We start from the raw sequence: 18,278 nt of genomic DNA, 5'->3' as shown, positions 1-18,278 counted from the left end.
ATTTGCACGTATTTTTCCGGTACTAATTGCCAAAATTCGCAGAACTCTTTTCCCCTTTAATAATAGCTTCCATATTCCTATCGATTTTAAACTCGATAAACTCATCGAATAACATTGGGTAATCAAATCCATTGGGATTAATAAACTATAACATTATAACATAAACTATAACACAGTTAGCAGCATCGGCTGCTAACTGTGTTATAGTTTATTTTTCTATAAGCAACAGATATTCGTTGATACGACGTAAATCCTGAAATCTACTCATGAATTCCTTGGATCAGGCAGCTAAATAATTTGAAAATATTATATACTTTTCTTAAGAAATAGATATACCTTCTTGTATGGCTTTTATTACTGTTGGAAAGTTATGCCTAGATATGTGTATTTTGGGCCTTATATAACAGTTTGTCGAGCTGCTGCGGTTCGCGGGCAGCACGTTGACTATGGCTGCTTCAGGTGTATCGTATCTTTTTTGTAAGATCGTTATTTATTACTAAATATCTAAACCATTTGATCTAGCAGAACAGTTTAGGCCGCTTCTCTACCGAAGACTCGTCTTAAGGGGCAATATCTACGCTTCTATACTAATAACATCCCGATTGCTATTCAAAATTTGCCATTTGCCAGGCACAAAACTATAGTGAAACAAAAACTTTATATTGCAGGTATAGGCTGCTTACTTGAATGGACAAAACCTTTAATAGTGACCCGCTTGGCTCTTGCAGGTTGTTTTGATCTTATTTGAAATAAATATCGTAAAAATAATGTAATAATATATATATATAATAAAAATAATGTAGTATATAATAGTAATAATGTCTACAATAATGTTTATTTACAAAGAGCAACCCCTAGAGTTTTTATTCGTTACTCTCATGAGAATCTGCTTACAAAGTCGAGTCTAATCAGTGTCAATTGTAACAATTCTACATTGATTAACTGCTTCCTTACCACGCTGGTCTGTCACGCAGAGGTCCCAGATTCCCAGGGCGGTAGAAATATTTTTGTGGTCTACATTTATTTTTACGTAACTTTGGGTGTAATTTGTACTTGTGTATGTATTTGTTCATGGCACTTGTGACACAGGATTTCCCTAGCGTGGGGCAAATGAGTGTGTGTTATTTATTAATTATTTAAATTAGTTAAATCAAAGTTTAATAAATACATAACAAACAACTAAAGTTTACGAACTGAAAATTTTCAAGGCGAGAGTGAATAGGCATATTTAGGTATGCATGCTACATCGTCGACCTATCGTCAGTTTCAATCAGGTGAGATGGAGGTCAAACGCGCACTTATTTTTTGTACCTAAAAAACGATATTTACAAGAATACGAAATCAACCTCCAACTATTACAAATAATCAACTACTGGAGTATTTTCACAAAAAATTTATGGTAGCAAAAACATATTTAATAGAATAAATATGACTTTACTTAAGTTATCAATTTATATAATATAATCAATCACTATGCACATGATACAATTATCGGATATCAGGTTTGTCAGAAGCGTAGCAGATGGAGGTCCATAGTCTCTGCCTACCCCAGTGGGAAACGGGCGTGATAATGATAATAGCAATAAGGCACACACTCGTAGTTACGCACTTAGGAAACCCTGCGTCGCGGGTGCCATACATAGATAACCACAAACGACGCCCAAACCTCTGTGTGGCAGACTAGCGTGGTTCACGCTCAGCCACCGAGGCGGTTAGTTTTATATGTGACATAGGAAATGAAATTATTTTTCCGGTTGACCATGGCACCTGAAAACACATGAAAAAAAACAACATGAAAAAACAAATATACGCAGTTTAAATTCGAAAAAATAGTTTCATTTTCTATGTGTAACAATCCATTTCCTAAGTGACAAAATATTTTTTTGAGATATCATAAAAAACCATAGCCCAGTTTTAGAATATTGAAATTTTTTTTTTTTTTTTTTTTTTTTTTAATAACATTTCAGCTATGCGTCGTTAGGTTAAGTTCCAATAAGTCGAACACGTTAACTAATTTTAACTGTTTTTAAAACGAGAATTTTGTAATCTATCTTTTGCTTATTACAACGATTTTTTGACCACTTCTCACATAGCCGCGTTTTAAAGAAATGTGATATGAAAACTTTACAATTTATGAGACAAACATACGTACATACATACATATACTTCACGCCTTTTTCCCATCGGGGTGCCCTCCAGTCTGGAGGGAGAGTCCCCACATAACCCCTGAGTCTCCCTGGGCTCAGGGGTATCCATAAAGATTTCCCCACCGTCAAAAAAAAAAAAAAAAAGGCAGAGACAACAGTCTTCCACTTGCTACGGTCCTGACACACTTCCTTCGCCTCATCAACACGCATCAATGCTTTCATACACGCTCGTCGGTTAAGGGTACTCTTGATGTGGCCCTTCTTTAGGATGGCCTCAATTTGGTCATGATACGTTCTCCTTGGTCGGCCCATACCAACTTGCCCGCTCACACTCGCCTTATAAATCTGTTTCATCACTCTTCTTTCATTCATTCTCTCTACATGTCCCAACCATCTAAGCATCCCTTTCTCTATCTTTGTCACTATATCTTCTTCCACGCCGCAACGCTCTCTTATCACACTGTTCCGTAATTTATCCATCCGAGTCACTACTATAACAATATTATAACAAAAACTTTAACAGTAACCCATCGCTCTTGATGAAAGATATGTATGTAATCACTTAAATGAAGTTGTATCTACTTTAAATAGACTTGATAATCTCCTTATTCGAAAACTTGTGTAATCATGGAAATTTAGTCTCAAATGACGTAACTAACGTTAACATAGGGAAAAGGCGACCTCGGCGTATTACGTCAATCAATCTTTGTCCTTAAAAAGGTCAGGTTAAAGGTAAGGTCAGGTCTCCAGAACGGACGACTATATATATTGGAAGCCTAGTATTCGACTGGATGCCCAAAAAGTATGTAAAGATAATGGCAAGTGCAGATACGTAGTCTCTGCGTACGCTATTGTAAGATATAGTAACAGCAGAGCTACGTGTGAAAGAAATTGTCCAGACAGTACTGCCACCTTACCTAGTTTTGAATGGGTTTTGTCAGCCTCTAAGATCTTTGCGGGCTCTGAGTGGTTCTGCACCCGTTGCGGACAGGCGTGTCGCTTACCACCAGGCGCACGACTTGTTCGTCCTGTTATTTGTATCCGAAAAACAACTTTACTAGTTAATAAGTACAATTTAAAAGGTACATTTTGTTTTTTTTAATTTGTACAATTAATACGTTCCAAAATTGGACATAAAACATTTTAATTAGACACACTATTTTAATATTAACTATGAAGGGGAAAACTGAATCTTATTGTGTAACGTCCACTGTAATCTTGGCTGAAATTATAGAACACGGCTCGGAGCGAACAGCTTGTAGCGTGGAAAATCAGTCGTACACTGCTTACCGTTGGCAATGCATGCCTGGCGCGCGCGTTCTAACAGCGAATTCGAAAAAGTTTGAAAAGACAACCGTTCTGAATTCCAACGAATCAGTGAAGCTTAAATATTTGATTTCAAATTCGTGAATAGTATTCATAATTTATTGAACTTGTGTTTTTTCTTTTGTTCCAAATTTGAAAAACTTTACGGGATATATATAACTTACAGTGAAATGTGAAAGAGACAAACGGTTTTAAGGAGTGCTTTGTTCGAAAATTAAAATTTTTGTTTTTTTTTAATGTGAATTCGTGGTATTTATTTTTTTAATACTATTGGAAAAAAAACTGATTAGTGCTAGGAACTTGGAAATAAATAACTTGTGCAATTAAAAGTTAATAGTGAAACTCATAACTAATTTAACAGTTCATTAAAAATACTTGAACAAAAGCCAAGCGTCTAAGAAATGTAAGTATGAGACATTTATGCAATTTTAACAATAGGTCGTAGCCGTTAAATTCTAATTTATGTGTGATCGTTCTTTGTGCAATGAAAATGCTAAAAAGTTAATAATTTTATTTAATATTTACGGCGGCGATATACGATATATATATTAATGTCAATGAAGAATTTTCTTATGGGAAAAATAAGTAATTTTTTTTCTAACATTTTTTCACATTTATAGACACGTTTGATTGAAACTGTTGACACTTATAATTGCGGCTATCGGCGGAAAATTACTTTAAAAATATAAAAAAAATAGACGTCAGAGACATACCTAAATTCTCTTTGAATTACGTATTTTTTTTAATTTCAATGCAATATTTTTCATGATTCTATCACAATTGTTACAATTTCAAAGATTTTTTTTTAAATATAAGTATGAAAATGTCTGTTTACAATTTAAAATTTAATTTCGATAGCAATTTGGCAGTCTAGACGCGGATCTTAAAAAAATGGCTGCCGAAGGCACGGGATAATTTTTGTATAATATTTCCGTATGTAGATTGCTTGATTGTATGTATTTATATAAATAAATGAAATTGAATTTTAAATAGAAATTATACTGAAAAAAAGTTTAAAAAATTTATATGAAAGACGGGCCAAGGGGCCAGTTTAGTATTTTGATTATTAAACGTTCCACGTTCTGAACACGTCTTCTTTATAGAATCTATGTTGAGTGTGTACGTTATTATTATTATTATTATCTATTTTAGATTATTATTATTATAGACAGGATTTAGGTCATTCCGCCGCGCTGTCCCAATGCAGGTTTTTCTTTTACTGTGGTCTATATCGATTACTTACCGCTACTTACTTACTTACTGCGTAATTTAGTTTACTTTGAATGTTACCAAAGCACATAATTATTCTATACTTGGACACTATTTTTCTGTATAAAAAATACTTATATATCTTTTATACAACGAAAATAGTATCCAAATGTAATAATTGTGTACGTAAGTATCACTCCTTGTGAAAGCGTTCGTCCAGGGTAGTACAGCCACCTTACCTATTTCAGCTGCCAAGCAGTAATGTCAGCATTACTGTGTTCCGGTTTTGAAGGGTGCTGGTGAAATTACAGGCACATGGGACAACTTATGTCTCAGGGTGACGCGCGCAGTGGCAGTTCTATTCAGATATTTGAGATTTAAAGCTCTTAACAACTCTGCTCGTAACACTGCAACTGTTATGAACAGTCCCATATCTTTCTATACCTACAAGTTTTGTTTACAGTGCCGCTATCCACCTCTTGGTTATGCGGGAAGGGCACTGTGACTTGTGGGAGCCAACCCGCACAGGGACCTTGTAAGTCAGGTCCTAAACCCAGATCAGCCCATTTGTACGGACTACATCCGGTTCTCTGTAAGACTAGTGACTTGTACAATGCATACAACATCCTTCCCGTTTTCCAGATAGATACCGGAGCTGTAGGCACGCTTACTTGATATTATAAAAAAAAACCTCAATTACAATACAATAACACCGATTTCCTAATCTTAATCTAGGGAATTCTTCTCTTAGGGAATATTATAAGTACTGGGTACTTCACTTGGTGTAACGGGCTGGAGTCCGCAATTCGACGTCCAGGCGCCTATTTTACGTGTGGTGTATTAACAGCTAATTCGAAAATCAAGTCACAACAATAATTTTTAATATTATCATTATTTTAAATAACATTATTCGCATTTCCTTTTAAAAAAAGTTTAATTTACCAAATAACGTCTTGGTATAAGTAAAAATAAAAACTGTCTAAATTTTCAGCTCATTTCTGGTTTATATTGTTTATTCTTTATTTAAAAAATCATTACTTAGATACGGGCAAATTGTAGAGCGGCTTAAAGGCTATAGCCTTATAGATTTTCACAGCCGTTCTGTAGAACAAAGAACAACATGTACTTTTTACACAAACTCATTATTTTATATCTAAAAAGATGATGCTGGTGATAACAAGAGTATGTTCATATTTTAAAATATCAAAAAACCATTTTTAGAGCTGTCAACGACATAAAATGGTTTTTTTTTTTGGTAATTATTTCTACAATTATTAATACAAAATTCTGTTTACCATTTATAATTTCAGTGTCGATAGCATTCTAGCAGTCATTACGCGGATCCTAAAAAAATTTGATGCCAAACAGGGGACAATTTTTATATCATGTCCGCGTTTGGATTGCTGGATTGTACTTATGTATATAAATAAATGAAAATCTTATATCTATTATACATTTACTCGAACTTTAAGCAGTAGAGCTCCTAGTTAAAGGGTTCATCCAGAGACGTACTGCAAACTTATCTATTTCTGCCGTCAGTCAATCTATTTCCAAGTCAATTTTGAAGGATAAGGGTTACTGGTGAAAATATAGGCAAATGAACTTGTCAACTCGTGTCTCCCGTCGCTTGATATAAAAAAATTACACACGGAATGAGTAAAAATTTGTTTTTTTGTTTAAAAAACTACGCGCTTTTGCTGATTTATCAATTATTATATATTGCATTATATCTTGGGGTGATATTGCTATAACTTCATTACCATTGAGAGATCCCAGCGAGCAGTTGTAAAGGTTTCTACCTTCCACCCTTTCCTTTACCCCACTGATCTTCTGTATAAGTCGTGTAAGGTACTAACTGTAACGCAATTATTTATTAAGTTCACGGTTTTCAAACAGCACATTGCAATCCCATGTTGTACTGAAAACACTAACAAAAGACGGAAAAATGTTGTCTGCCCCAAAATTGTATCATCAAAACGTGTTTATTTCCAGATTTTTTTGTGTTTCTTGGGCCATTTTTGTACAATAAATTAAACGCCAAACTGGCCATATATCATTTTTGTTACATAAAGGTTAAGAAAATTCTCCAAGAATTCCTTCAAAATATGTGCTTCGATGATACAGAGAATTAATTAATTATCCCAAAAAAAAAGTTGTCTAATTTAAACGTATAGGTATATATTATGATTTGCATTTTATTGTTTAATTATTTTTTGTTTATAATATAATCATTTGTTGAAATTTTTCATTTGTACAATATATTATTCAATAAATAATTTTATTTAAAATAAAAATCAAACAATAAAATAATTTTTATTGAATGTCACGATGTTTTATTTTTAACAAACAAGTAGAGGTAAGGTAAAGAAGACAATAACAGCTTAAATACTATAAAGTAAAACTAGGATTTTTAAATTATATGAATAAAATTGGGCCGCCGCGGCAAGGTGCCCAAGACGCTGGCAACGTTCCCCCTTTGCATTGCTATGCTAATGCGTTGGGCAAGGTAGCTGCTGGCCCTTGGGTTTCCCAGACAGTCTATTAATTTTTTGGATAAAATTTTGTACAGATAAAACTGCTGGGACCCTACGGACCAAGTGTTTCGACTCCAAAGGCTGTAAATAGGTAGTCAGAGCCGAGATCCTGGTACTTATTACTTTTTATTCTTTCTTTGTATATTATAAGAATAAAAATACATTCTTATATAATAATAACAACTAGTAGAGTAATTACACAAAAAATAATTGAATATCGTAGTAATAAAACATCGTGACATTTAATGAAAACTTAAACATTAAAGCGACATCTATAGTCAGCAATGGTTGCTATAAAGGTACCTCTCTGAATTAATAAATTTCTCACTCATGTTGTAGAAAAACCGAAACAAAGATCACCAAAACTTTATGCCTTTAAAACCAAGATCTGTTTAGCTCAATCTCTTATTTTACACTTATTATTATTTTATTGAGAGCTTACCGTAAGTAGCGTTTTTTAAGTTTACCCTGAATATACATAAATGTTTATAAACTATACTTCAAGGAGTAATTTCATAGTAAACGTTAGAACCACTCAAACGGAATATTATCATATTTATCCAAGTACACCAAAAATTTCATTAGTGCTTTTTAAGTGCAGGATTTGCGGTGTATTACTGCATTTTATTTGAGATGTTTTTGTGGTAGTACGGAGGGTATTTATTTAGCAATGCAGAATAATAATTTTTATTTATAAAAACTTGTGTTTAAATTGAATGCTTTTCTAATTTGCGAAACCAAATAGGAGGAGCGCATCGCGTGAGCGGTTAGACTATGCACAATCCTGCTATTTAGATGCTACTGAAGAACTGCTAAATAAGCTTGAACGGTTGTAAAATCTATGTATAAGGTTCATCTTTGGCCTTTGTAAATATGATCCAATCTCACACTATGGCAATCAGTTCAAGTGGCATTCCATTCGTCTCCACAGGAATTTGCATATCGTCTCTCTTTTTTACAACATTCTACATAATCCACTTTTGTGCAGCATCGATGCAGCCTAGCTGTCTAGTGTCAGTATATTCTGTCACACATCCCTAAATTTTTATTTCTATTTTTTATGTCTTATTTTTTACGCCGTAATTGCAGTATTTCTCAGTTCACTGTGTGGAAGGGGTAGGCAGATTGGTTATGTTAAAATTCACAAAAAACACTAAATAAATAATTTAACTTATATTACACTCAACCGTCTATGGTTGGGTTGGGTCTATGATCTGTTTTCTTTGCCTATTTCGCGGAGTGGATTGATATTGTAATGTTTCATTATATTTATATTTATTTAGTTTTGAGTTGTAAAATATTATAAATTCTTTCTCTGCAACTATGTAAGCCCTGCAGCCTATTTTGTAAAATTGTATAATAGTAATTTTCGGTACTCGTTGTCTACAGCATACTTCTAATTTCTTTGTAACCATTATTTTGTAATGACTGTTTGTACCAAAATAAAATAAATAAATAAATAAAATAAATAATCCTTTGTCTCCCAGGTATCTAAAAGAGCGTTTCAGCTTTCTGAGGTCCCAGGATAAGCCTTGTCGCTCTCTCGTTAGGTCCCAATTATCTTTTCCATCATTCAATTCCGGTTTTTATTCTCACTCCTCTACTGTTCATGCGGTCAGACTTTGGAACGCACTTCCCATTACTGTACGTGACAGTAATTCCTTAGCTATCTTTAAAACGGGAGTCAAGATATTATAATATGAAATATGTATTTATAAGTATTTATATAGTCCGTAGTAATTGAATATTTATTGTTTTTTTATCATTATTTTATTACATAATTTAATTTAGTTTTGTAGTGCACGTAAACCCCTTGTTGTAATTATTGTCCTGTATTTTGGTCTGCAGGAAGAAATTTGTTATAGAAATAAGCAGTACCTTTTGCTTGTATTTTGCGGTTTACCAAATACGATTTGCGTTTTCGTGTACAATAAATAATGAAATGAAATAAAAAAAAAGATCTGCAATAGGCACATACATAGTAAAATTCGTAAGCTCTGTTGGTTCGTTCCGTGGCTTAATTAGTAGAGCATCTGGCCCGATCCTGAGAGTACTGGTTCGAATCCATTTCGATCTTTGTTACAATAATTATAAAATAATTTTATCTGACATCCAATATAATGCAAGTTAATAATGACAACACACATCAAATGGGTCTATAATAATTATATTTACCGTATTTTGATATATATCTGGTGTTTAGAACATTTCCCATTGTGGTTTGCTGGATCTTAGATCTGTTATGGTTATGACAATAATGGCGGATACGGCAGGTAGTGAGGAGAGAGACAAACAGTCTGGGCGTAATTGTTATCAGTTACAAATTATATTATGACGTCGTTGGCCCAATGGTTTGCATTGTCAGTTCGGAATTTCTTAAATTTCTAAATTTTTTTCTAGTGGGAGTCAAATGAAATCAAATACCTTTATTTCGTAGGTAATCAAATTACTTTTATAATTGTCACATCAAAAACTACACCTTAGCAAGTCAAGTTAATAATAATACACACACTCATAGCCTCGCAGTAGGAGAACACTATATCGCGGGTGCCGTGGACACACACATAAACAGTCTCGAATTACACCCAAACTCAGGATCACTGCGTGGCAGACTAGCATGGTAACGGGGACAGTTAAAATATATGCAGTATACATATTTAATATTGAACGTAGCCATAAAATTGTAATTGATTGTAATGTTAGAATAAGATAGAATAATGAGAGTGAAGGAGAGGAATGAGTGAGATAGTGACGATAGACAATTTAGATTCTTTTCACACGTGTCTCAAGTCTCTTGTAAAACAATTACGGAAAATAAACAAGCCGAATTTTATTATCACGAAGAAAATTCCTTCCATCCCACATATTACATTTAACAATCTATTCACCCAAGAAGAATGATTTATTTGTATCATGACACATATTTAACTGCCTCAGTGGCCGAACGGTTACCATGCCGGACTGCCACGCAAAGGTCCCAAGTTCGATTCCCGGGCCGGGAGAAATATTTGTATGGCCTACATTTATTTCTTTTGTGAGTTTGAGTATAATTTGTGTTTATCTATGCGTGTGTCCATGGCACCCGCGACACAGGGTTTCCCTAATGCGGGGCTATGTTGAGTGTGTGCATTATTATTATTTAATAGCTGAGAGTACACCGTGATTTCGTATCATCTACGTAATAATAGATTTTTTTAAAAGCTTTTCTTATTATTACATTTTCAACACTTACGCGCGAGAATCGTGCTTTTGCCGATTGACGTGTTGTCGCAAATATTTTTCTCTTACAATACAATATAAACGTTTGTTCAACAGGCTATCAAATTAATGTTATAAATAAAGAAATACATATATATACAATAACAAAGAAAGAAAAAGATATTAACGTCAATAAACGCTCACGGCTATAAACCGGCCGCCGACACGTTGCGCGTATATGCCAGCGAACATTGGTATGTGTGAGTAGTGCATACTTATCCTTTGAAACGTCGGTACTGCGTGTCGTCATTGTTAAGATTTTGTATGATCAAATAATTATAATAATAACCACCGAAACCATACAGCATATTACAGGTGCGTGTCTTTCCCTTTCCAGTCAAGATTACACAGGGCGTCACAATGATGTAACAATGTAGATCGCTATAGTAGAATCGTATGTGAAGCTATTGGAATTAAAAAGCACCGTAATTTCAACCGAGAAGACGGTTTTAACCTTTCATTCGTCGTGGAATCCAGTTATCAGCAAATGTAAACGACATCTAGTACCGCCAGACAAGTCGCCGGATGTCGTGATTGTTGTGTGTCGGTCTAGTGACAAAACTAGTGCACAAATAAATAATGAAGATCTAGTGCGGGTTGTTAGAAAAACTCGCACGGTTAGAACGGCATCTTCTTCCGCCTCTTCAGTCCCTTCGAGACCATGGACGTTGCAATACGTCCGAAACGCCGAGGTAATTAAAATATGTTTTATATACGTGATTAAGTCCCGAATTAAAAATCAAATAATTAATGGGTTTAAAAACGATTTAAAAAAGCGCCGGATTAAAACGGGCACTTGCCCACTCTGCTTACAAATGTTAAGGGCGGCATAGTAGCTCGCGCAAATGTGTCAACAGGAGTTTTGAACTTTTTATAAATTATTTTATTACGATATATATACGATAATTACGATAAATTTTATACATTTTCTGGAATTTTATTGTAAAAAACGTACACGATGCTCTAGTATTCTGGTTAGTGCATTCCGTGGTATTCATAGTACCATGGACCAAAGAGTCGAGAGGACTACTAATCACACACACATAATTAGCAATCCGTCATTCATCTCAGCTCAGGGTTTATTGAAAACCAGCGCTACAGTCATTTATGGCTGTGGCAAGCCGAATGAAGTCCTTTTACGTACGCTACAACCGCACACATGACAGTACAACATTTGTAGTGGTATATTTTGCTTTTTGCTTTTTGTCTGTTTTTTCTTATTTTATTATATTTTGATTTTGTTTATTACGACTTTTTATTTCGTTTTGCTTGTCTAAGTGGCATCAACATTTTTGTTTTTGTATCTATGTGTTGTGGCGTTGCAATAAATGTCTATTCTATTCTAATCGTGACACAAGAGAGCGTAGTCGGGTTTTTAGTACCAATTGTTACACCAGATGTCGCGACAAGTATCAAGTAGCTATTTTTGTCATTAATTTGTTTTACATTGACAAGCTGCAATTTATCAAAGCTACTTTAATTTCTAGGGACAACAAAACAAATCAACTAGATAGCGCTTATTACATAGATTTTAATGGATAGTGCCGGATATTCTTTTATTTTGTTTGGGATTAGCTCCATTTACCCATATTACGAAGCGTTAATTTATAAATTAGTGTGTAACACACACTACCGTCTATTGACACGCATTTTTATCAAAGTTCAGAAATTAATTTTATATACTTTAGCAGCAGTAGACTAGAGCTCCTTGTGAAAGAGTTCGTCCAGGGTAGCACTGCCACCTTATCTACATATTGCAGTGGGCACGTGGAACTTGTCAACTTATTATGTCTCAGGGTGACGGGCGCAGTGGCAGATCTTTGCGATTTAAACCTCTGATTGGCACTGCAACTGTTATAGACAGGCGTGTAGCTTACCATCAGAAACACGACTTGTTCGTCCCGTCACTTAATAGTATAAAAAAAATTGTCTAAAGTAAAAAAAACTGACTTCTTATGTTTCATATAAGAGACAAATTAAATGATATCCACAGCCATTTAGTTGAATACGAACTACTTCTAGGCTATCAGCGTCACTTAGACATAAAACGGAATTTGGACCTTCAGTTCTATGGAGTTATTGGTTGTTCAGATAATTGACAAGTATGATGAAATGTCCCTCGTTTTTTATATACAACGTGTGGAATTCCGGGTCTTCAGATACCGTATTTACTTTAGCAAATCGCATGAAATTAATTAATCATGATTTAGAAATTGAACTTCGGGTTATCAAATACACAATAAAGCCTGAGTGAGAGCTTGTCTTCTTTGAATTAGCGATTTATTAGATTTCCACTGTGCTATGCAAACCAAATGAGAATTAGTACAAAATGAAAATTTCTACCAAATGCTAATGGTACAAAACGAGAATGCTACGAAAAGTTCAAAAGCTACCATTGCACTTAGTTTTGATAATAGATAACCAACCATACGTTAATTCAACTCAATTTTCATTTGCCTTCAAAAAAGGAGGTTCTCTTTCGTCGTCTTTTGTTTATTACGCAATCACACCGACATTTGTGAACCAATTTCGATGATTCTTCTTTTGCTGGACAGGGTGTACATAAATTGTAGTCCTTTTCAAATTTGAAGAAGATATTCCTCTTTAAGGGTGAAATTAATCGAATCCGAGACCTCTATGTGGCTGTTCAGCAAGGGAACCTTTCGGCCACGGAGGCAGTTTAGGCGTTTATTATTACGGGCATTCTACAGTAGTAGAGTTTACTAGCAATAGAGCTCCTTGTGAAAGAGTTCGTCCGAACTGCCAACATACCTATTTCTGCCGCCAAGTAGTACTGTCAGCGTTACTGTGTTCCGATTTTGAAGGGTAAGAAGGGTGTTGGTGATATTGCAGACAGAACTTATCAACTTATATCTCAGGGTGACTTAAGGCTATTAAGGATTTTAAAGATAGGTGTGTCTCGTCACTTTAAATAAGATTCGACTCGGTCCTTCTTACCTTCTTTACCAGAACATCAGATTTCCCGTATTAGACAGATTTACATGTCTAAATATATATTTTCGATTCCGCCCTTTATTTCTGGCTAAAGTTATTCAGTATCACGGACACTGCCTGTCCCGAAGTAGATATTATATTCTTAGAACATTTTTAAGAACACTGTAGACATGACGAAGTAATTAATGCTCACGTTACTAATTGGCATCAGAAATATATGTATAAATAAGCGCTGTAATAGTAAATAGGCGCTGGATGTGGATGTCCCGAGTTCGATTCCCGGTAAGACCAATTTGGGAAATTAATTTCCAAATTAGTTCCGGTCTGGGTGTTCTGAAAAGTGCCTCAGAGTGAATTCCGTTGCATTGGTAGTCATAGTACAGGGATTTCTTTAGTTTGAGACCAGACAATTGGGGTGGCTATATAATAATCGTTATTACATATTACATTCTAGAACTACATAGGGCGCACTATAAGTTTCTGGAACTGGCCACTTACATAAACAATATAAAAAGTAATTACAACATTTGAAAATGGAACTCTTTGGCTGTAGAATACAGTTTGTTTCATCTGCTTGTCACTTGTTATTATGACATCATTTTAGAAATTAGGTGTCTCATCACCATGGATTTAACTCGTGAAAATTTTCGTTGTTTGTTTTTCTACGACTTTGGGTGTAATTTAACAGCCCAGCGGAGCTTCGCTCGGCTTCAAACTGCTTTGGCGATGAAGCACCATGTAAGATGACTATTTATAGTAGAATTCAAACGCGGTCGTGAGAATCTCAGTGACGAATTTCGTGATGGTCGCCCGTCCACTGCTGTGAACAAAAAAACATCGATGCTGTGCGCCGTATGATCAAAACAGACAGGCATGTGACATACCATGAGATTTGGGCATCTTTAGGCAAAGGCATGTGTCAAGTATAATCAATACTACACAAACATTTGAGTGTGAAAAAGCTGTGCTCTCATGCTCTCAATGGATCCCACACAATTTGACTGAGGCTCAAAAAACGGATCGCGTCACTTGGTGCAATGCCATGCTTACCAGATTCAAGGAAGGGGCGTCAAATTTGGTGTGGGACATGGTAACAGGTGACGAAACATGAATTTATAGTTACGATCCGAAAACAAAGCAGCAATCGAGCGTATAGGTCTTTCGAGATGAGCCGAAACCTACCAAAGTGGCGCGCGTGCAAAGTGCCTCTAACCGGATGATTGCTTCTTTTTTTAATAAAACTGGACACGTGGTTACTGTTGCTTTGGGGAATAGTTGTACCGTGAATAGTGATTGGTACACTACCATTCGTTTGCCGGAAGTTATTGACGTACTCCGTAAAAATAACCGTAAACGCCGTATCATCTTGCACCACGATAATGCCAGTTCTCACACGGCCAGATAGACAAATGAATTTTTGAAGGTGAACAACGTTGACCTTTTGAGCCATCCCGCGTACAGTCCTTACCTGGCACCTTGTGACTTTTATTTATTTCCAAAAATTAAGAACCAGTTACGCGATCAACGATTTTCATCACCTGAAGAGGCCGTCGAAGAGTATGAAAATATGTTTCAGAGATTATCACGGAGGAGTGGCATAAATGTTTTCAAAATTGGTTTATTCGCATGAAAAAGTGCATTAAAGCTAACGGAGAATATTTAGAAACAATAAATTCATTTCTGACCATTTATAGTATTTTTTTCTTATTCATTCCGGAAACCTATGGTGCGCCTCACGTATACTGGATTATGTAACAAATATATGAATGTACCAAAATTAAATGTAAACCACCTCCCTTTGTGTTCTATCTCAATCAAATTTGATAAGATTATTGTAAGTCAAAGTCAAAGTCAAACAATCTTTATTTCCTAGGTAACCTACATAATTACACTTGAAATAGTCATACTGATTAAATTCTACTGCTCGTTCGTACGGCAAATTTACCTTTGTAACCATACATTTGAATACATTTGTTATTTAATTTAAACATATTTAATTTATTGTCATTCAAGTACGCAGAAATTGTATAATAACCTTTAGTATAAACTTTTTGTTTTACAATAGTTTTAAGCCTCGAAAAGGGCAAACTTTGAATATCAATCGGATTCTTATAATAGAAGCGTATACATTGCCCCTTAAATAAATCTGAGACTTTATGAAGATGCCTGTCAAGAACAGCTAGTTTATTTTTATTCCTCGTATTAATGTTATGCCTGTCACCATTTTTCATAAAAAAAATTCTGTTTTTGTTAACATAAATAACATTTTCATAAATGTAATTAAACTTATCTCTCATCACTCTGGCATCCAGATTGTAAATTGCCCTAACCGCACGTTTCTGCAGGACAAAAATATACAACGTCGGCGTTGCCCCAAAGCAAAATGTCGTATGTCCTTAAACGGAGCTGAAGTAAGTCCAAACTAGCTGAAAGTTTTCGTATTTTTTTATCGCGTATACTACAGAGCTGAGCCATTTTGATAACTTATTTATTTGACCCCATTGCAATTTAGCATCTAAAGTTATCCCAGAAATACAATTGTATCTACAAGGTTCAATTTTTCGTTTCTAACTATAATGTTTGCTAAATAGTTAGTTATCGTAATAGGCTTAGTTATTGTTATTTTTAAGCAAGATTCTTGACAGACCTAAGACCTAGCTACCCATAGTACAGGGGATCCTAGTTTTGCAGCTACGCAAATCTCTGTATCTATTTTTCTGTGCTTTGCAATAATGATATTAAAGATATTTTTTTTAATGAAATATATATAAAAGAACTTTTGAATAATCATATTCTAGCTTTAATACACAAAATATACGAAATGTACGTAACTTACAAATTAATGCCATAGTACATGTCGCCACAGAGAACCGAACCGTCGATCTCTCACTGAGAAACAACCGATCTCCAAATAAATTACCATCAGCTCCCGTAGCTGTCAAATTCGAGCGATAAACTGTCATTTTAAAATTTTATCACAATAGCCAACATAGCGAGCACAGTGACGTCACATTTTTATGTCATCGCGAGCGCCGGCGACCAATGACTGCAAAAGATTAACACAGTGCCAAACATGGCTGCAAGGTCACAGCTGATTTTAAAATATTTGCATAGTAATTTAATCGATGTAAAAATTGAGCGCGACAAACGAAATGAAAAGACATGTTAGTTTCATGGTTTTTATGGTGATAATTAAACGACAAAGATAGCTATATACGCACTTTCATATCGTTGTCCTTGTTCTTCAAAATGTATAACATTAGTTCATTACGAAATAAGCAAACTTAGATTTATCATTGAATTAAATATTGTCACGGGCAGGTTTATCACACATATTCTGCCATGCTACGGCCATTGTTATTCATAAGTTTTCATCGCACCTCCCGCCAAAGGAGGGAGCCATACCCTCATTATAGATGCCTGGCATCATAAGACCACGCGGGTATTACATACGTTCCTTCCTCGAACCTGCATGATGTGGAATGATCTTCCTCTTGATGAATTTCCTTTGCGCTATTCCATGGGGTTTAAAGGGGCTTAAAGGCTAGCAAAGTTTGGGCAGCTCATCTGATGTTGTAGATGTTCATAGGCTACATTGACCACCTTGTCTTTTTCCATCTCACCTGATGGAAACTGATGATGAGGTCGACGATGTAGCATGCACACCTAAATAATGCCTGTTCACTCTCGCCTTGAAAAGGTCTAAGTTATAGCGTTCGGCGAATACATCCGCTGGCAGGGAATCCTACTCTCTAGTCGCTCGCCATATAAATGTGGAAGCAAAACGCTTCGTGTGAATCCTGGGAATATCCACAACATAGGAGTGGAACCCCAGCCCACGTCTAGTCCCCCGATGATGGAAAGGTGAAGGCGGAATCAAATTATGCAATTCCATCGCACACTCGCCGATATATCCTGTAGAATACCGATAAGTAGGCAACTTTACGGCGGTGTTCAAGGTCCCGTCAAGTGACCCGTCTGCTCATTTGCCTCCTAATCTATATGGAAAAAAAAGTTTATTCGGATATATGCTCGTCCTTATATTATTGTTCTATGTTTTAATTATAATTTTTACTTTGCAATAAAAATATGAGCTACGTCTGAACCGGACCTATATCAGTTATTAATTTTTGTAACCGTGTAAATTATAATCCTAAAGGTATTTTTCGTGTTAACCAGGATTTAACCCAACACCTGTATCTGTCGCGTATACGGTTTTCATTTTCGCTCCTATTGAAACTCGTGGAAAATGTTGCTTTCCAGGAGTTCACATCAAGGAAACTAGATGGCGCCTGGAGGTGTAAAATGTTACAGTATCTTTCAGCGCTAAGCATTGGTAATAAAAACTATTTTTTCAGGTGTACGAGTAAGTCGCGTATATTATGACTTTTTTTTAAACAAACCACCGTGTCTTAACAGGTTTTATGGTCACGGTTAAATGAGTTAAACATTAGTCATTAAACAAGTTTTTTAACCAACTCTTCAAGAAAAGAGGAGATTCTCATTTCTACTGTATTTTTTTATGCATGTTTAGCGATTATTCTGGCATTTTTTATTGGAAAGAGGGTACAGTGTTGGTCCCATTTAAATTTGATGAAAATATTCTACCTCTAAGAGTGGTAGTTTTTGTAGCAGTGGAGCTCCTTGTGAAAGTGTTCGTCCGGGGAAATAGGAACTAGGGGATGAATCCGGTTGCACGCATTTTCCGGTAACTGATTTCTATGAATCTTGACAAAAAGATGTAATTCCACGAACTTTTCAGGGCGCTGTCGTTTTTATAAAAAAGTTGTAATTATACGATAGTAACTAACTAAGTAACTTAAATTTTAATTATTTTGAATTTTAAAAA

The 18,278-nt window shown here is 35.2% G+C and overlaps 1 protein-coding gene across 2 annotated transcripts in view; it reads left to right on the top strand.

Moving 5' to 3' along the window:
• The first annotated feature begins 3,816 nt into the window (after window positions 1–3,816).
• LOC113229039 (orexin receptor type 1-like) overlaps window positions 3,817–18,278 on the top strand; it is a 288,399-nt gene continuing 273,937 nt past the window's right edge. For both annotated transcript variants that reach the window (XM_026462516.1, XM_026462515.1), the window contains exon 1: window positions 3,817–3,876. The gene's annotated coding sequence lies outside the window, so the exon portion shown is untranslated. The remainder of the gene's footprint in view (window positions 3,877–18,278) is intronic.

This window comes from Hyposmocoma kahamanoa, unplaced genomic scaffold (assembly GCF_003589595.1).
Source record: "Hyposmocoma kahamanoa isolate Upper Pololo Valley unplaced genomic scaffold, ASM358959v1 270, whole genome shotgun sequence".
NCBI classification, from domain to species: Eukaryota; Metazoa; Arthropoda; class Insecta; order Lepidoptera; family Cosmopterigidae; genus Hyposmocoma; species Hyposmocoma kahamanoa.
This window is presented reverse-complemented; position numbering and strand designations above follow the sequence as displayed.